The sequence below is a fragment of the Prionailurus bengalensis genome, chromosome A1 (genome assembly GCF_016509475.1).
Source record: "Prionailurus bengalensis isolate Pbe53 chromosome A1, Fcat_Pben_1.1_paternal_pri, whole genome shotgun sequence".
Lineage (NCBI taxonomy): Eukaryota > Metazoa > Chordata > Mammalia > Carnivora > Felidae > Prionailurus > Prionailurus bengalensis.
In genome coordinates, this window is record NC_057343.1 from 227,518,130 (window position 1) to 227,537,889 (window position 19,760).

Sequence of the window (19,760 nt, forward strand, 5' to 3'; positions counted from 1 at the left end):
CACACACACACACACACACAAACACCAACTCTAGTTAAGCTCAGCCCCTTGACACCTGTTCCACACCTGCACCAGAACAGCTGACTATACCTGGAGAAAATACATGACTGCAAGAATCTCAAGTGGGACCTCAGAAACATGCTGTATTTCCTTCATAGTGAAGTCTCATTCTCTGAGACAACTGTTTAACGTTTTCTCCTCTCTTCCCAAACTGATTATCTTACTCCTCATCTCACTTAGAAAATAGAAGCAAGCAGAGAACAATCCCATTTTGTTCTAGCAAATCTACCAATCTAACAAGTGTCGAAATCCTGCCATTCTGCCTGTTGTCCTGTTGGCAGGATGTCTTAGGCCAACCTCTCTTCCTGCACTTGGATCCTAGCCTATTTCACTACTCAAGGACTTTGCTCCTATACCTGTTGCCTCTCTTCCCTACATTATCAGTTGCTACCTCTCCAATGGAATACACCTCATCCCTACCCAGAAAGGCTACAATGTATCAAAAGTTACCCAAAAAGTGCCCCCCTTGATCTTCCAATCTCCTCCAGGAACTGTCCCACTGATCTGTTTGCCTTTAAGCAAATTCTTTTAAGGAATTTTCTATCTTCTCCATCTCATTTCTCACCTCCCATTTTCTTTTTTATCCCCTCTATTTAGGCTTTTGTCCCTATTCACTTGCCCCATCCACTGAAAGTTCTCTTGTCAAAGTCACTAATGACTTTCATCTTGCCAGATCCAATGTAAAATTCTCGATACTCATTTTATTTGAGCTTTCGGCACATTCGACGCACTCCATACGCCTTGAAGCACTTTATTTGCCTTCTATGACTCACGTTCTTGATTTCGATTTACCTCATTGGCTTCTTCCCTTTCACTCTCTTGATGAGTCTATTATCTCTCTGCTTCTCTTAATGTTGGAATGTCCCACAGCTCACTTCTCAAAACTCTTCCCTCTGACTGATCTCATAGCTTTAGATACCACTACATGATGATCTCCCCAATATTTTTCCTCTCTCACTGAGCTCTCTTGAGCTCCAGACTCTTATAATCAACTGCCTTGTCAACATCTTCTTCTAAGGACCTTCATGTTATCTCAAGTGTAGTATTTCCAACTTACAATTGATTCCACCTCCTCCAAGCCACTCTTCCTCCCATTTTCATGTCAGAAATCTAAGATTTGAGTCCTGATTCTGTATTTTCCCTCATATGCCATTTGTAATCCATCAGCAAGGCCTGGTTGGCCTACTTTAAAAATATATATGAATCTAATCCCAATTCTTATCAGTTTTTCCTCTAACACCCTAGCCCAAGGCACCATGGTCTCCCTGAACCACCGTCAAAACTCCTACAGAATGAACCTTTCAGATGTAAGTCAACGTACTTCCAACCAAATCCATGGCTTTCTATCAGACGGAGAGAAAAATCCAACACTTTAATATGGCTGAAAGCCCCTATGTGATCTGGCCCCTGCTCACCCCAGTGACCTCCTCACCTGCCATCTTTCTCCTTTGCCTATTCCAGTCTGTCTGCTATGGCCTCCTTGCTGATCTCTGTATACACCAAGATCATTTCTGGCCCACGCATTTGTACTTTTTAGTCCTTCCCATTAGAACACTCTTTTAAAAGGGCTTTAAAGATCTTGCCCTTATAAGTTTTTTTCAGGTCTTTTCTCTAGTGTCCACACTAAAAAGTATAAACACCACCACTGTCAACAACAAAACCTATCTAGGACTTAAATGTAGTGTTCATGATGCCCCCAAATAAATAAACAAATATAAATAAATAGAATCTCCAAAATTAAAAAATAAAGCACCGAACTCCTCTTACTATCTGTCACATTGTTTTCCTCAGTCTCTGCTTCTAGAGGATGCCAATCAATGTCTGAGAAGCCCAGGAGAAAAGAAGGACCTTCAGCATTAATTGACAATGAGAAGGAAGAGAGGGCCTTAGACGGTGCTCAATATCTAAACATCCCTCCTGCTCAGAAACATTTTGGCACATTTGGTTTAAAAAATTAACTCTATTACTTGGGATTTCTATCTGTCTTTACATGGCTCAGATGCAAAATAGCAATGTCTTAGATAAGACAGTTTATTTTTCTTTCATTTAGGAGCCTGGGCTGGTATCATGACTCTGCTCTACAAAGTCTCTAGGGATCCAGCTCCTTCCATCTTGTTAATATGCCATCCCTAGAATACCCACTGGCCGTTCTAAGATGACTCCCCCTCCAACAAGGAAGGAGGAGGGGAGAAGGTAAAGCAAACCCCATGCCTTTAAGTCCTAACCCCAAAGGGGCACATGTTATCTCCACCAATACAGCATTGGCCAGAATCTGGTTATGTGAGTATGTCTAGCTAGCTGTGTGGGAGATGAAGAATTTTGTCCTTGTTCTATTCTGTGTGGTCGTGTGCTATATACTGGCTGAATATCAGGGGTTTTATTGTTAAAGTAGAAAGGGTGAATGGCTATTAGGTAGTGATGGGAAACTTCAGTAATGCACATTTCATGAAAAATAATCACATACGAATTATAGAATGACTGTATTGCAATGAGCTGGCTATCATGTGCACATGTATGTGTGTGTATCTATGTATGTGTATAAATATTTGTGTATGTCTAAGAGAGATGAACTCTTGAAAGATTGATAAACTCTCTCCATAGAGGAGTTCAAGAAGGTCTGGGAAACATCATGGAGTAAGTCTATAACCTCCCAGGGCAATGACTTTAGAGAGAGCATCAATAATTGTGTTCTTAAAGCCTGCTGTGTTTTTACTTCATACAAATGCATGAGGATCAACCTTGTACTCTGTGTATTAGGAACATGACATGATTTATACCTGCATAACCAGATATGTGGTGTAACAAAGAACTTTTTAATTTCCTCATTAGAATAAGTAATCACGACTGTAAACAGCTATCAGTATGATTATAGGGCTTAGTAATACCTATGGAGGATGCAAGTCTGATTTTAGGTGTAATGGTCTCTCCCTCCTTCTCCCCCCCGTAGCTTTGCCTCGACTGCTGTTAAATGCTATCCTTTTAATCAGTCTTGATTGCTTTGCCTTGCTTTGAGACTTGCTTAGAGACTCCTCAGAGGCACATTGTTTCATGGGAGACAGCTGTTCTTTCCTAGCTCACACTGACTGCGGTTATATATAGTGACGATAATAATTGTCTGCACATACGCACACAGCACATGGGGACCCACTGATGAAAATTAGTGTTTTGTGCGTATGTAGTGCTTTCCTTTGATTGCATTTACAAACATCCAGCCTAACTTCCCCCCTCCAGCTGCCGCAACGTATCTCCTTAGCTCACAGAGGGGTCAAAAATTGCCCCCTCAACCTCCAAGACTCCTCTACAACTTGATAATTAACACATTCCTGACTAAGGTTTCCCCTTCCAGTTTCTCCTCTAAAAAAAAAAAAGATTCAGATCTCTAGGTTTTTAATTCTTTGAATTTTATTCTGCGAACAAAGCTTTTATTCTGTAAGTACGATGCAATTTCTAGATAAATTCCACTTACAAAAATAAAATATTTTTTATTTTTTTAATTTGAATCAATTTTGAAATTGGTATTTGTAACATTCAGCTCCACTTCCACTTCCCATGAGGCACCAGTGACTGTAAAACAAAGGGCTTAAAAATATTGATTACCAGTGGGAAGAAAAGTAGAACATGCTCCTCATTAATGTGTTTGATAACAGTTCCTTTGTTTAAAATGCCAACCCAAGTTTCTTCACTGATCATATAGAATTTATAACAGTCATATACTAAAAATGGAGACCACCTATTTGAAATAACAAATAGTGTCCTTGTTTGTGGCATCAGCCTAAACAGATCTCATATGCAGTGACAAAGGCCCCCTCTCATTGCCAAATGGAGCATCTCTAAAGCCCAAAGTATGGTTGTTCACCACACTGGCCTTTCAATAACAATCTATTTTGAAGTTGGCAGTTGTATTAAAGGGCATGATATTTACACTACGGTGCATATTCTTCAGGGTCTCTGGTTTTCATTTAATTTTAGGTCTTCATATTCACTCTTTTTTTCTTCCTAGTTTTACATATCCTTATGTTAATGTTTCATTGCCATGGAAAATCCCATTACTTTTTGTTTGTTTCTTTTCTTTTTTTCATTTAAGACACTACAGTGTTGTCTTTACCACAGTTTCCTCACAGTTTACCACCATAGCATAAACTAGGGCCATAATTTCTCTATGTCCTCTTTGAATTGCATCGGGACCATAGTGGAGTGAACCAGATGGTTTTCCCCAAAAGAGAGAACTCTGGGAGAGGGCACACCGTTTCTGAGGTCACAGATGACCCCAGTGGCCACATTGCATATGGTACCCCAAGACAATGCAGTCAGTAATTATAGAGGAGGTGGTCCCTGCTGTTTAGAGCCTCCTCGTTTTTCTTCCAGGCTGGTTTCCCTCTTGCTGCACATCCAGCCTTTCCTGATGGCCATTTTGTCTACGTGCAGTATACCAGAGACTGCACTGGCTAAGGCTTCTGCTCTGGGCTCTATCTCTTCCTATGTCAGTTTTGATATGATAGATGGCATCTCTGAGCCTACGTACTTAGTTTTAAAAGACGTGGTAAAATGGAAAGAACTTGAGAGTAGGCTGACTTGGGTTCTGAGCTTGGTTTTGTCTATTACTGGCGGCACAATTAATTACCTTGAGCACTTGACCTCCTCTCGGGGATTTGGGCACAATGCATGAAGTCATACATTTGAAGGGCCTGCCTTGTATCAGAGCTTTATAGCTCTCTGCTTTCTTGTCCTACTTGTCCCACCACTTTTGTGAGAGTCTGGTGAGATAAAATGAGAGAACACACTTTGAGTATTGCCTGGGAGCGTTCATGGTTTTCAATGGTGGACTGCATAACCAGAAGGTATATTTAGATCAGATAACTATTACCGACAACAGTTGGTTACACTGAGAACATACACACCCCTGGCCTGTCTTGGTGACTTCAAAAGTGATTCACATGTGGGTCAAGTCCTCATTGGTATTTTACTCTTATTTTCTGCTTTTCAATAATCTTGAATAATGTGTGAATTTTACAGTTTGAAATTAAACTCGAGGGACTTGAAATTATGCCACTTAATTCAGTTTCAGTTGCAAATGTAAAGGGTTCTAAATGATCCCTGTACACAAATGATACAAATGATGTCTGTCAAATGATGCCTGTACATAGGCAATACAATGGAAGCCAGTCATGGTTTATCAGTTTCTGCCGATGAGCTAATTCAACGCGCTGTTGTGCTAACTGTGCTACCTTGGCTGGACTCCATTCCCCAGGCAACTTCAAATTTACCCTCTAGCCTTCTCTGTCCTGCTCTTTGCCTGAGGTGGCTGGTACTGTGGGCAAGGATCCTGGAGCTCCTTCACCTTTCTAGTTAAGTTTGACCATAGGGAAGCGTGAGCAGGAGCTCAGAGGATCGAGAGAGAGAGGTCAGCATACTTCAGACTGGATTGCACATTAGCTGGTCTCTCCCAGTAGCTGATTCCTTTGATGACCACAGCCACACTATTTCTTCCAAAGCTTCAGCTCTCACTGAGCTTCTTCAACACAAATTCCTTTCTTGTCCCTCCAGTTTTAGGGTTGAAAAAACTCCCACCTGTTGCTGTTCTTTTGGGCCTCCCTGTTCCTTGTCTGTTCCTTTAATCCTCCCCAAAACTCAGTAAGAAGTCTCTCCTATTGAACCTCCATATTTGAATCACCCAGGGTGAACCCTGTTTCCTGCTAGACCCTGGTCTTTACTCTTGAGAGCCCTCAAGTCACCAGTCTACACAGGGGATGCCCAGATTCTCGATTTCCTCTTCTTAGATCATGAAAAAACTTTACCTCTGATTGTTCCTGCTAGAAATGCCTTCAATTAATCAGCTTTATATGTTCAGCTCAATTTGAGGGTGAGGGTGGCATTGAAACGTTAAGTACAAGCATGAGAAACATTTCATCTTCTCTAAAATTAAGTGAATGTCCAAAGTCATTCATTCAGATAAGAATCCACATGATAAACCTCTCCACCATGAAAAAGGTTCTTTTTGTCTCAATAAATGTGATTATTAAATATCTAATTTCTCTATTAATTCTCTGAAAACATTTTAGGCAGTAGTCAGGTTATAAATTACACATACAGAAAATTCCATTAATATTACTTTTATTACATGATGAAGTCAAGGGTCTTGGCAGATAGCCATACTGGGAAGGGATTGCCTCCTGTATATATGGCTTAGTGAACCCTCTAGTTGTTAGTGTTGTGGAAATAGGGACTAAACTGATGCAATAGTAAGAAAAATTGAGGGACCCAAATAGCAATACAATCCTAAATAGAAAGTGGGGGGAAAAAGATATGGATGTTGAGTTTTTAAGAAAATTGGGAAGCAAAGTATAAAAGAATGAACATTTTATATATGGAGAAAGGGCAGAATTTTGCAAGATCTCATAACTTCAGCTAAATGGCCTCCTAACCTTTTGAAAAGATGGATAGGGAAAAAAAATAATTTAATTACTGAAGGCTTCATAGAGAAGTTAAAGGTATATGGGGAAGTCTTATTAAGTAAAAAAAGACAAATTATTAGTAAATTTTTAAAAGACTCTAAATTATCTAAGATTAAAATTTAGAGGGAAAAGGGTAAGTATATGTGGCAAAAAAATGAGAATACTAATATAAGGCAATTCAGAAATATTCCCACTGAGCTAGGAAAAAAGCCTCCAAAGAAAAGCAAATATGTTAATAAATGAGACAAAATTCTATGACTCTTGCAAATGGCTTGGAGAAATCAATAATTCAAGGTTTTTAATATATATATATATATATATATAATATGTATACTATGTATATTATAATATATAATACTATATATTATATTCAATACACATTTATTTATATATATTTTAAAAATATATATATTTATATATATTAAAAACCTTGAAATATATGTGTGTGTGTGTGTGCATATATTTATATCAAACCCCTTGAGTATGTTGTTATTAAAAGGAATTATTGTTATCATCTCAAGTGAACCATCTGTGGGGTCAGTGAGGAGTTACCCCAAGTGGTCTTTCCCTATAAAATTCAAAATGTCGCACAGTAAATAAGCACTGAGAAATTGTCAACTTTTGTTGTGGGTTGAGTTGTGTCCTCTAAAGAGATACATTGAAGTCCTAACCCCTTAGTACCTGTGGATGCAGCCCTATTGGAAATAGATGTAATTTGTAGATGTAATTGAGTTAGGATGAAGTCATAGGGTGGGTCTTTAATCCAGTTTGACTGGTTCCTTTGGGAAGAGGGAAATTTGGACACCGGCACAGACACACAAGGGGAAGGCCATGTGAGCTCAGAGGCAGAGCTGCAGGGTCTTGCTGTTGCAAGCCAAGATATGACAAGGCCAGCAGCCACCAGCAAAAGCTAGGAACAGGGACAGAGGGACTCAGAGTCTCAGAACTGAGAGAGAGTGCATGTCCATTGTTTTAAGCCACCCACTTGGTGATACTTTGTTTTGGCAGAGCTAGGAAATGAATACAAGTTCCTCTTCTTTTTCTTGTCCTTCATGATGGTGAAAAACAGAAGGAGAGGTCCCTATGGGTACAGGCAATTAGGTAGTGCATTCTTTACAGAGAACTTGTAAACAATAATACAATTAAACTAACAGCCAGGCTGTGCTTTGTCATCACGGTGGATCACCACTTTTAAACCTTGTCAATGATCAGCAACTAGTCTTCCCCCCAAATGAGGTGCTGCTGTAAGATCTAACCATTTGCTGCAATTACTGTAGAACTTTTAAAATACATATATAAGCTTCCAATGAGTACATTTATATTCTGTACTTTTTATTTAAAAAATTTTTTTTAATGTTTATTTATTTCTGAGAGACAGAGCATGAGTGGAGGAGGGGCAGAGAGAGAGGGAGACACAGAATCCAAAGCAGGCTCCAGGCTCTGAGCCGTCAGCACACAGCCTGATGCAGGGCTTGAACCCACGAACTGTGAGATTGTGACCTGAGCCAAAGTCGGACGCTCAACTGACTGAGCCACCCAGGTACCCCAAATTCTGTATTTTTTAATGAAAAATGTTTTCTGTGCAGAGGTTAATATGGAGAATTCATAGTTAAACAGTCATCCTGCACCATGGGCAGACTCAGCTATCATATTCCTTTCAGGGTAAAGCTTGAGCTCTGGGTTTGTGCAAGGTTTGTGCCTTCCTCCCCTTGATACTAGATATTCCTGTGTTTGAAGAGCAGACTCAAAGTAAACAGTGATAACACTGCCTCCCTAATGTGGCCACTTGGAGTTTTTATTTGTGTGTAAGTTTTTTCGACAGAAAAACTTAAAAGCTGCTAGAAAGGAAAGCGAAGACATGGATAGTGTTATGGTTTCTGGAATTTAATGCGAAATAGGATTTTTATAACTCTCGACCCAACTTACTCTTGCGTTGAAGGCTTTTTTTTTTAATCACTTGTAGGTCTGCAGTTTAATGTAAAAGAAACTCATCTAAAATAAAATAAAATAAAGTGTGATTCAATCAACCGTGATTGAGACTGGGTGGACAAATCTCATTGTGTTTTTTATCAAACATGACTATGTGAAGATCAATGTTGATGAAATCATTGGCAAATTTGCAGTTAAGAATTGAAAAGAGAAGCTGTTGCACTATTATCCATTACGGTGATAAATCAATATATATGCATAAATCTTTCGATCTTTTAAAATGTGTGTGTGTGTGTGTGTGTGTGTATATGAACTAGTACTAATCAAAAGTACTAATCCATTACTGTATTGGTTTCCTACCACAAACTGGGGAGCCTAAAACAACAGCAATTTATTTTCTCATAGTTCTGGCGGTCAAAAAGCTGAAATCAAACTGTTGGAAGGGTTGGTTCCTTTTAGAGGCTCTGGAGGCAGAATATGTTTCATGCGTCTCTCCTAGACTCTTGTGGCTGCGGGCGCTCTCCCATTTTCTGCCATTGCTTTCTCGTAAGCCTTCTCCCCCGTGTCTGTGTTTTTCTCCTCTTCTTATAAGGACACTTATCCTTGGATATATGGATCTTGAGATTCCTCACTTAATCACATCTCCAAAGACCATGGTACCAGGGGTCAGGACTTGGACATATCTTTGGAGGAACCGCGATTCAACCCAATACAGCGAACTTTTGCCTATTATCTATGGCAATACTTATTTTATCTTTTTATTATTTTAATTTGGGGGGCATGATTTTATATGAAAAGCTTCATAAAAGAAAGTGTTCACTGTCTCTATTTCTTCTGTGGCCATTATTATTATTAATTTCACTTTATGAATATTCCTAAGAGTACTAAAAATGGCTATGATTTATGAAGGAGCATGGCATTAAAAGTTATTTTCTCTGAGTGCCAAATAGCTAGATATGGATTGCTTCTTTGCTGGGTTTTCAAAGGGAGAAAACAGAAAGCAGAGTACAGGCTGGAAAAGAGAAAACTGGGAGAAGATGAGAACTCATCCGTGTAGTGATGTCATTGTGCAGAGCTTAACAGCATGAGCTTCTGAGTTTGAAGGTGAGGATTCATAACCCCAGCCTGTTGCCCTTGCAATGATATCTGACCTTAGCATGGCTTCACCAAGTGCAGAGACTTTTCAGAAGAGGGTGTAGGAAGGGAAACTCAATCATTTTTCACTTGTTGTGCATGTAGGGGTGCAAATGTAGGACCTGGTACGCCTTACAAAGCTGGCAAGGATGAAACAGATCTGGGCAGTCAGGCAGGGGTGAGGGTGGGGCAGCTTTGGACGCCCGGAGGATAAATGAAGGCATAGAGACTGGGAGAGAAGGGGTCAGCTGCGCTGTGCTTAATGTAGAGTCTATTCCTTCATCTTATTGGAAAAGGGAAGATAAAAGAAGATGGACAAGCTGTACAATTAGTAGGCCATGACCTACCAGTGCTAACTGGGCCTTTAGAGAGGAAATCATCCAAGATCCTTCATTGTCAAAGAGGAAATGTGAAGTCCACAGGGGTCTAATGTGTTATCTGAGACAACTCATTGTGTTGGTGTGGAAGCCCCTCTTCCACGGTGCAGAAAACGTACACGTAGCCTTTGTAGTAAGTTGTCCTCACCTGCCACGGAGGCTCCTTCGAACATTCTACTATGTATTTGCACGGAATGACTGGTACCACGAAAATACACCTATACAAGATTGCAATTATAGTCTCAAATTTATTATAGGAAGAAAATAATGAAGTGAAAAAATTAAAAACAGAGTCAATGATACACTTTACTTGGAAATACTTACCTTGTGTAAATACCTTAGATATGTTAAATGACAACCACTTAGAAATGCATTACAGAATTCCTTTAATAAAATGTAAAATCCAGAGTTAATGGCTATATATATATTTTAATGACACACATTTATTGCTACACATAATTCATTGCATATATTAAGTATGAAATTTCCTGTGAGCAATAATAAATGTGATTTATAAGTCACAAATTTGCGTGGAATCTATTTCTTATTCTCTTGAGGACAGTTCCAAGAACCATAAAAAAATAGAAAAATATCTAAAACAATTGGATATCATGCCAGTCAGAGTGGCTAAAGTGAACAAATCAGGAGACTATAGATGCTGGCGAGGATGTGGAGAAACGGGAACCCTCTTGCACTGTTGGTGGGAATGCAAACTGGTGCAGCCGCTCTGGAAAACAGTGTGGAGGTTCCTCAAAAAATTAAAAATAGACCTACCCTATGACCCAGCAATAGCACTGCTAGGAATTTACCCTAGGGATACAGGAGTGCTGATGCATAGGGCACTTGTACCCCAATGTTTATAGCAGCACTTTCAACAATAGACAAATTATGGAAAAAGCCTAAATGTCCATCAACTGATGAATGGATAAAGAAATGTGGTTTACATACACGATGGAATACTACATGGCAATGAGAAAGAATGAAATATGGCCCTTTGTAGCAACGTGGATGGCATTGGAGAGTGTTATGCTAAGTGAAATAAGTCATACAGAGAAAGACAGATACCATATGTTTTCACTCTTATGTGGATCCTGAGAAACTTAACAGAAGACCATGCGGGAGGGGAAGGGGAAAAAAAAAGATTAGAGAGGGAGGAAGCCAAAACATAAGAGACTCTTAAAAACTGAGAACAAACTGAGGGTTGATGGGGGGATGGGAGGGAGGGGAGGGTGGGTGAGGGGTATTGAGGAGGGCACCTGTTGGGATGAGCACTGGGTGTTGTATGGAAATCAATTTGACAATAAAGTTCATATTTAACAAATAATAAATAAAACAATTGGAGATTTATTTGTTTGTGGAATCATCTTTGTTTCAGTTCATCCTACAAAATATATTTTGAAATACAACGAGCTTATTTATATTCCTATCATCAAAATTATACAGAAATTAAAACATGCAATTTTAAGACTCTCTTCATTATTTTATTTTATTTTATTTTATTTTATTTTATTTTATTTTATTTTGTTTTATTTTAAATTTACATATTTTTCAGAGACAGAGTGAGACATGGTACAAGCAGGGGAGGGGCAGAGAAAGAAGAAGACACAGAATCTGAAGCAGTCTCCAGGCTCCGAGCAAGCGTTCAGTACAGAGCCCAACATGGGGCTCGAACCCATGAACCCTGAGATCATGACCTGAGCCGAAGTCAGTCACTTAACCGACTGAACCACCGAGGTGCCCCAAGGCTCTCTTCATTTTAATCACTCAAGGAACATACTAATTTTTTTATGATTTTGAGTAAATCATTTTCTTCTGCTTTTTTAAAAATTAAAAGTGAACTTTATTACAAAATTAGTGAATATAAATTATAAAAAATTTTAAATAAAAATAAAAAAATTAAAACAGGACAACCTACAGAATGGGAGAAGATACTTGCAAATGATATTTTCTGATAAAAGTTTAATATCCCAAACATAGAAAGAACATACATAACCCAACCCCAGAAAAAACAAATAGTCCCATTAAAAATGGGCAGAGGACCTGAATAGACATTTTTCCAAAGAAGACATACAGATGGCCAACAGACACAATGAAAAAATGCTCGACATCACTAATCATCAGGGAAATGCAAATCAAAAGCCACAATGAGATATCACCTCACGTCTGTCAGAATGGCTAAAATCAAAAAGATAAGATATAACAAATGTTTACGAGGATGTGGTGAAAAAGGAGCCTTTGTGAACTGTTGGTGGGAATGTAAATTGGTGCAGCCACCCTGGAAAACAGTATGGAGTTTCCTCAAAAAATTGAAAATAAGAATACCAGTAAATATGATCCAATAATTCCACTACTGACTATTTATCCAAAGAAAATGAATAAACTAATTCAAAATGATATACGCCCTTCTTATGTTTATTTCAGCATTATTTATGATAGCCAAGATATGGAAGCAATCAAGTGTCCATCAATAGATGAATAAAGACGATGTGGTGTGTGTATGTGTGTGTGTGTATGTATGTGCACATATATACATGCACACACATATATGTACATACACACACACACTGGAATATTACTCAGCCATAATAAAGGATGAAATCTTGCCATTTGCAACAATGTGGATGGATCTAGAGGGTATAATGCCAAGTAAAATAAGTCGAAGAAAGACAAATATCATATGATTTTTACTTGTGTGTGAAATTTAAGAAACAAAACAAATGAACAAAGAAATGAACAAAATACAGACTCTTAATACACAGATAAACTGATGGCTATGAGAGAAGTGGGTGAGGGATGGGTAAATAGGTGATGGGGATTAAGAGTACACTTATCATGGTGAGCAGTGAGTAATATACAGAATTGTTGAATCACTCTAGTGTACATCTGAAACTAATATAACACTGTATGCTAATTATACTGGAATTTAAAAGAAAGATGTGGTATAAATGCACAGTGGAATATTACTCAGCCATAAAAAAGAATGAGATCTTGCCATTTGTGACCACATGGATGGACCTAGAGGGTATTACGCTAAGTGAAATGAGTCAGAGAAAGACAAATACCATATGATTTCACTTATATGTGGAATCTAAAAGTCAAACGAACAAATAAAAAAAGCTGAAATGGACCCGTAAATACAGAGAACAAACTGATGGTTGCCAATGGAGAGTGGGGTCGGGGAATGGGCAAATGTAGGTGAAGGGGAGTGGGAGATACAAGCTTCTAGTTACGGAATGAATAAGTCACAGGGATGAAAGGGCACAGCATAGGGAATACAGTCAGTGGTATCGTAATAGCATTGCATGGTGACAGACGGTAGTTACATTTGTGGTGAGCATACCATAATGTATAGAATGGTTGAATCACTATGTTGTACACCTGAAACTAATGTACCATTATGTGCCAACTATACCTCAATAAAAAAAGAAAAAATAAAAAAAGAGGGCATAGGGAGTGAGAGAGAGAGTCTTAAGCAGACTTTATACTCAGCATGGAACCCAATGCAGGGCTCAATCCCACGACCCTGGGACCACAACCCGAGCTGAAATCAGGAGTCGAATGCTCAACCAGCTGAGCCACCCAGGTGCCCCATATACATATACATTTTTTTAAAAAATGAAATAGTATATATAATGTGTATGAATGATTTGTTTTTGTCACTTGACATTTTCTATTTTTCCATGTAAATGAAACTATCCCATCTAGTATCCAAGCCACATTAAATTGCCCTAATTATACCCAAAATGTCTTTAAAGCTTCCCAAGAAGAATCTCCATCAGGACTGTCTATTGCATCCTGTTGTTATGTTAAGTCTGTAATCTAGAACAAGGGCTGCTGGCCAAATTCATCAGGCTGCTGGTTTTTATAAATAAAGTTTTGTGGGAACACAGACACTCATTTATTTAGGGCCGTCCATGACTGCTTTCACTCTATAAAGGAAGAGTTGAGTAGTCATGACATAGGCCATGTAACCCACAAAGTCTGAAGTGTTTCTATTTGGCCCTTTTCAAAAAAGATTTGTTTACCCCCAATCTAGAATAGAACAGTCTTCTTTTTTAATGACTCTGAATTGCTGATGTGACTGGGGCAGTTGTCCTCCAGAATGTCACAGTTTCTGGATTTATCTGGTTGCTTCCTATAGTATCTTAGTTTATTCTTCCTACTGGATGTTTTTTCCCATTTCATTACAGTAATCTCAATTACCTTAGTGTCAGTATGACCAGGATTTCATAGATACTAAAAGGATACATTAAATGAAATGAATGAAGAGAATTCTCTGATCCTGCCAAAACTTAGTTTTTTATTCTGAAATTCCTTTAAGTGGGGATAAACTCTTTCACTGTATCAATAGAAAGAAATACTTCAAATGAAAATATCTTGGGAGAAAGTATAATGGATGAGGCAGCACAGCCAATGGCTGGGTTTTAAAGCAGGGGAAGGGGAGACGTAGGGAAGATAAAATGCTGTTGGAAAGCCAGTCATACCAAGGTGTGAGTGGTCCAGGCTTGTGAGAAAGAGAAGCACGAGGCCTGCAGAAAGGCTTTGTTTTCCTGAAAGAGTGGAGAGATAACAAACCATAAAGAAGAGAAAGTTGAAATATCAAAGACAAACTCTTTATTCTAAAATTTTGTCTGGAGCCAATTCTGAGCAGTAAGCATTGTGTAGTGTCCAACCATTTCAAACTCATTCGTGTTTCCATCTTCTCTATGGGAGGCATTGCATGGTGGTGGAGAGGCATAAGGAAGACCTGCCACTTGCCTAGCACTGTTCTGATTACATTTCTGTAGCATTATTATCTATAAATTTCAAGTATCCTCGAGTGGCCTAACTCTATCTTTAACATGCAGTATTCAGTATCGGCCAATGAGTCACAGCAGAATAATTTGAAAAGTAACAACAGGATAATTTGAAAACTGTCGTAATGTTTGATACAACACTGGCTTTTTAGGTGCTAGATAGTTCTCTGGTGACCTTTGATTACAGCATGTGAAATGACTTCTGCCCAAAGACCGGTTGATTAAGCAAAGCTGAGTTCACTAAACTTCCCGCCACAAAGGAGATTGTCACCTTATCTTGGAGGAAGTTAGGGAAGGATTTCTTCCGAAGGGATTTTGAGGTCTGGGCCAAATGTTTAAAATGGGTCTTTCAAAGCAGGGACTGGGTGAGGCCAATGACATAAAAATTTAGGTGTGGTGAACATATATGGCAAAGCAAGGTTCTGATGAGCAAGCTCTTTGAATAGGGAAGGAAATCTTTGTTCTGACAGGAGAGCTGTTTGCCCAGATGAGCAAACTGTCTGCCTTGATAAATTGACTTGTAAGCATTTCCTGAAACAAATGGTGAGGTTAATTATTGGTTTCCAGTCTTTCTCTTCCAAGGTATAAATTACCTGGAACAATCAGGTCATATTAATATAGACGGTCTCAGTTTTCAGTCCTAATGGCTGAGTTATGTTGACGCAGATGGTCTCATGCCTCAAGAACTTGGTGGAAATTAAACAAAAACAAAAACCTAAGACGTAAAATTATTGCCTTAAGTATTTTTATATATTAATAAGGAATATTTGTTTTGTTATACCAACGTTATATTGGAAATTTTCCAATTTGCTTTCAATGAATATTTAACTATTTTAATCATTTGTTTTGAGTTACCCAAGTATTTATAAGAACAAATATTAAAAACATGATCGTGAACATACTGGTCTTTTTCCCTTAGTGATAATTATAGCTGCTTAGACAACTTTTGGAAATTAAAAGAATATGTCAAAGTTAACATGCTAATTAACAGCATCCGAAATGTTGTTTCTAATTAAATATGTGGAAGGAATCTATGTGTTTGAACAAGATATGAGAAAAACAATTTTGCCAATTAAAATGATTTCCTAAGATACTTTATATAATAGTTTTTCATTTATACTTCTTATATTTAACAGGTATTTATTGGGCATCTACCATTTACAAGGTACCATGTGCAATCTCTAGAGAATTCAGGCCCTCCCTGACCTCCAGGAGCTGACAGTTTAATAAAATAGACGACAGAGAAAACTATAAGGGATATTTTATGCAAATCAAGAGGAGTCATAGAAAGTACTTCCCAATGATAGTGTTAAAGTATAATTTTTTAAAAAGTTAAAAACATGAGTCTCATGCAAATAGAGAATGACATGAGTCAGAGTTTTATTAACTCATTAGTGAAAGAACTATTAAAATGATAAAGCTGGTCCAAAGATCATTTTGAGGAATTGGGTATTTATTGGCACTTTGAGAAAAGAATGTTAAAATATGACGGGTAGGTTAGGTACAAAATTAGCTAACGTCCTATAGGGCAATAAAATCATAACCTCGAAGATTATGTTTTCTTCCAGAATAAAATCTGCAAGTAAATAGTAATTCCACACAGTCGAAGATTTTAATTAATAGTAAATAGCAAATTCAAATGCAGGAATTCCCTGAGATAATTAAATAATCTTTATATGAGCCTATTATATGTGACTTTGGAAGTAGTATTTTCATATGGGAGTTCCAAAGTGACATTTCTTGGGGATGTTATTCTAAATCCTGAATCCCAAGAAAAATCAGTTGAGAAAAGGGGAAACAGGACAAAGTATTAAAATTCTCTTGGGGTGCCTGGGTGGCGCAGTCGGTTAAGCGTCCGACTTCAGCCAGGTCACGATCTCGCGGTCCGTGAGTTTGAGCCCCGCGTCGGGCTCTGGGCTGATGGCTCAGAGCCTGGAGCCTGTTTCCGATTCTGTGTCTCCCTCTCTCTCTGCCCCTCCCCCGTTCATGCTCTGTCTCTCTCTGTCCCAAAAATAAATAAACGTTGAAAAAAAAATCCTCTTACAAGAGTTAAAACTTATCAGTGTAGAGACATTACTGACTCAAAGGAATCCACTGACACCAAGTAGAAAGCAAGGGCAGTAAATGATCACACACAGAGGAGAAGGTTAAGTTAATGTTTCTAGGAATGTTTCGATGTAAAGTTTTAGACCATTTTTCTTAACAGACACAAGAAGGATCAGAAAACACTCTTAGAGAAAGCTGTGGACAAGAAATAGTTTAAACACGCAAAAACACAGATGGGGTGTGGGTAGGAGAAAAGAAGGGCTTTCTAAGCAAAGGGAACTCTGCGAACAGAAGCAGAACGTTTGGAAAGTGTGCGGAATCTATAAAACCTATAAACAAGGGAAGATGAAGGTTGGGCCAGATGGTAGGAGGTCTTAAGTTCCAAGATAGGATTTGAGTTTTATTCTGTGAGCAGAGTAGTTACGTGACTGTAGATGGGTTTTGTGTACATAATTAAGGCTGCAGAGTTTTGGGAATGGGGTGAGGGAAGCTAGGTTAAAGGAGCGATAGCACTGGAGTCGGGCAGATGGGTTAGGATAATGTCACAGTATAGATGTAACTCTGGCCTAGACTAGGTTAGCAGCAGTAGGAGTAGAGATTAAAGGGAAACAGGTACACTGCTATCTTGGTTGCAGATGCCAAAAGGCAGGTCAAATGCTTGGATGTATTAGGGGGTGAAGAGGGGCTGATAGGAAGGCAACAAGAGTTTTAGAAAAAATAAATGTGAGACTGGAATATTCGTATAGGAAATATGGAAAAAGCAGGCACTTTCTGCTTTGCCATTAAAATGGCTTACTATGATGATCGTCTTACCAATAAATTTGAATATTCATCAAAAGAAAGGTTTTCTGTAAATTATTTAATTTGAAATAAATTTTGTTTCTGTATCAAAGTTATGGAAAAGTTAAAAACTTTTTTTTTCCAAAATACATTCTCCCTTTTTCAGGAGAAGGTCAGTTAGACAATAATCAACATACTACAAAGACAGTTGGCTTTGGAAATAAGCCAACCCAGAGAGCAAGGTTCTGGATAGAAACTCAGCAATTGGGTAGCCCAAACTTAGGTACTCTTGAGTCTGTGTCTTAGTCAGTTATCTACTGGCCATTTGGTATTATGAATGGACAGTGAGGCAAACAAGGGCAAGTGTTTTGGAGATAGGAAGGGGGATGGGTTGGGGGGAGGGAGTATCTCTAGCAGAAAGGTGACAAACTTTATTAAAGAAAGAGAACAAACTCTATTATACATCCATGAGAAAATGGAACATTAACATCAATACTAATGCTACAGACTCATTAATTCATTCACTCCTTTATAATTAATTCTTATTCTGAGAATCTTGAATTAGCCATCTGTTTTCATGAAGTTTCCTCCTTCTGCACTAGAGAGAGTCCTGGATATTCTGACTAAGTACACTTTTGGTCTTGGTTTTTCTAAGCTATAGAATGGCTATACTTTCGGAGTGTGTTGATATATACGTTATGGGATGTGTGTATTTGGCATGTGTGTGTGCGTGTGTGTGTGTAGCTTAGTTAACTATGTTTCAGTATTTTATTTCACATAGAAATTATCTTGGTACCCAAACATTCTCCATTAATTAACTTAATTTAATTGTAGTCTAGGATGAAAAATTATCTAAGTACCTTAGATACTATTTTTAAAGTTACTTTTACAAAAATGTTAGAGTCATGTTTTAATTTAGTTGAATACACAATTTTATGTTTTTTACATTGCTAAACATTATACAGATGTTAGTTATCTGATCAATAAACCGATATAAATCATTTAAGGAATCAGATTAACTAAGCTCTTAAAAAAACAAATAAAAAAAACCCCATATGGTTTGTATAATGTGCTTCACTGGTAACATGCCACACTGATATCAAAGAAAAGATATATAGTTGATGTTACTTGTTTTTTTTTTTTTAATCAAAATCATTAAATAAGTCTGACTTGTCTAAAATTCACTTTAAATATGGGAACCTGAATTCCTTTTTAAAAGAAGCTTCTGAGCCAGTGGTTTCTTTTGTTTAGTTTTACTTAAAAAGGCTAGCATAATAAAAGTATTAGAAACTGAGTTTCTTTATTTTCTGAAAATTTTGGCAAATTATTGACATGTAAATACATATTTATTTCCATAAGCCAAACAGAAGTTCTTTAAGAGGTGTTATAATCTAATTTAATAATAACCTCTAGTGGTAGGAGAATATTTATGGAGAGGTAGAGACCTTTTCCAGGTTCAGACACACAGGTATCCAAAGAGAATGTAGTTCAAGGTCCCACAGGTCAGAGTGAACACAGACACATGACGCCTCACCTGTCTTGCTCTCAAAGAACCATTCTTCACCCGAGATCACATATCGGCAAGGATAAAGAAAAGACTAACAAATTGGATACTCTGTTGTTTTTCACCAACTCAACCAACACACCTGACTAAATTGCCAAACCATTAAACCAGATTCCCAGCCATCATTCTCCTAATGCTGCTGCTGCTGCTGCTGCTGGTAACTTATCTGCTATGTATGAAGTCATAGCCACTTGGACAAAGAGTTTGCAGCTTCCCACACAAACCAGAACCAGAACCAAATTTGGCCAAGATCCAAAAGCAAAAGGAAGGGCTCAGCATCAAGATACAAAAAGAAAGAAACAGAGTTAGCAAAAGTAAATGTTCTAGTGTGCTGGAGAATCCCTCTGGGTCCTAGAAAAGATGAACCTATGAGAAACACTTCTTGGATAGCACGGTTTAATTTGTTCTGGCACAGAGTCTACCGGGACATGTTCGACCATCTCCAAGCAAAGTCCCATTTGGGGAAAGTTAAAAACATTACCTGCTTTCAAATACAGAAAGAGCACATGCCAAAAGTTTTACTCTTGTTAATCAATGAAGGAACCGGCAGGATCACAGGACTAATTGAAAGAAGAATTCCTGGAACAGGGATTTATGTCACCAGAAATTCAGAGGAATGCAG